At 32.6% G+C, this 1,162-nt stretch overlaps 1 pseudogene; it reads right to left on the bottom strand.

Moving 5' to 3' along the window:
- Nucleotides 1–275: 275 nt before the first annotated feature.
- Nucleotides 276–394, bottom strand: LOC117116251 (annotated as a pseudogene).
- Between the last annotated feature and the right edge of the window lie 768 nt (nucleotides 395–1,162).

Below are 1,162 nucleotides of genomic sequence, written 5' to 3'. Positions count from 1 at the left end.
ATTTTGAAAATTCAATGACTCATTTTTAATCTACATTACAGTTTGATTTTTTGAACAAACGTGCTTATCTCGCAGAGTTAAGCACTTAGTGCAAATTTTTAAGTTATCCGCCGTAATTTGAGTACTGTTCCGAAAAACTTCAAACTTTCAATGAAATAATGTGTGTTTCAGGCTATCTTACCGTGCCTAACAAAGAAAAATTACTTAGGAAAATATTGTAAGAGGTATCAATGCGCTACTGTTATTCAAAATTTTTAGGAAAAAAAAATGAATTAAGTCTACAGCAACCGGTATTCCCTTGCGGTCTCCCATCGAAGTACTAACCAGGTTCGATGTTGCTTAACTTTGGTGATCGGACGAGAACCGGTGTTTTCAACGTAGTATGGCCGAAATATAGGAAGCACCAACAGACGTACAACACTTCGATCATCGAGATCAGTGAATGATATTTCAAGTTGTTGACGTGTTACCTATAAGAGGTATCGATGCGTTACTATTGGTCAAATCAATTTTTAGAAGAAAATAATAAATTAAGTCTAAAGCACCCGGTATTCCAAGGTGGTTCAAGTACTAATCGGGCCCGCCGTTGCTTTTTTTCGGTGATCGGACGAGAACCAGTGTTTTCAACGTATTATGACCGTAGAAAAGGAAGAACCAACAGTGCAACACTTCGATCATCGAGCTCATTGAATTATATTTCAAGTTGTTGACGTGTTACTTAGGAAAATTTTAAGAAGACTATATGTTTTGTTTCAACATTATCAAACAAATAAAATTCAAGTTAACAAAATAAGGAGGGATGTAATATCCTTAAGAGGTGTTGACTCTGTCAACTACGTCATCTATTATTATTATCATTATCATTATTATTTTTATTATTATTATTACAATTATTATTATTATTATTATTATTATCAGTATTATTATAATAATAATATAATAATGTATAATAATAGTGGATTCGATCTCCCATCACCAGAAAACACAAATTACTCATGAAAGCTTCATACCTTTCATCAAATTTATAGGTAAAACTTCACTCTATCAAGATCAAGCACTTAGTGCAAATTTTAAACTTATTTCCTCCATAATTTGTGTACTGTTCCGAAAAACTTCAAACTTTTAATGAAATAGTGTGTGTTTCAGGCTATCTCACCGTACC

The sequence above is a fragment of the Anneissia japonica genome, unplaced genomic scaffold, assembly GCF_011630105.1.
Source record: "Anneissia japonica isolate Jap-2015-1 unplaced genomic scaffold, ASM1163010v1 scaffold50497_len1403_cov139, whole genome shotgun sequence".
In the NCBI taxonomy this organism is placed as follows: domain Eukaryota; kingdom Metazoa; phylum Echinodermata; class Crinoidea; order Comatulida; family Comatulidae; genus Anneissia; species Anneissia japonica.
The sequence above is the reverse complement of the archived record's forward strand: the minus strand, read 5'-3'. Positions and strand labels throughout refer to the sequence as shown.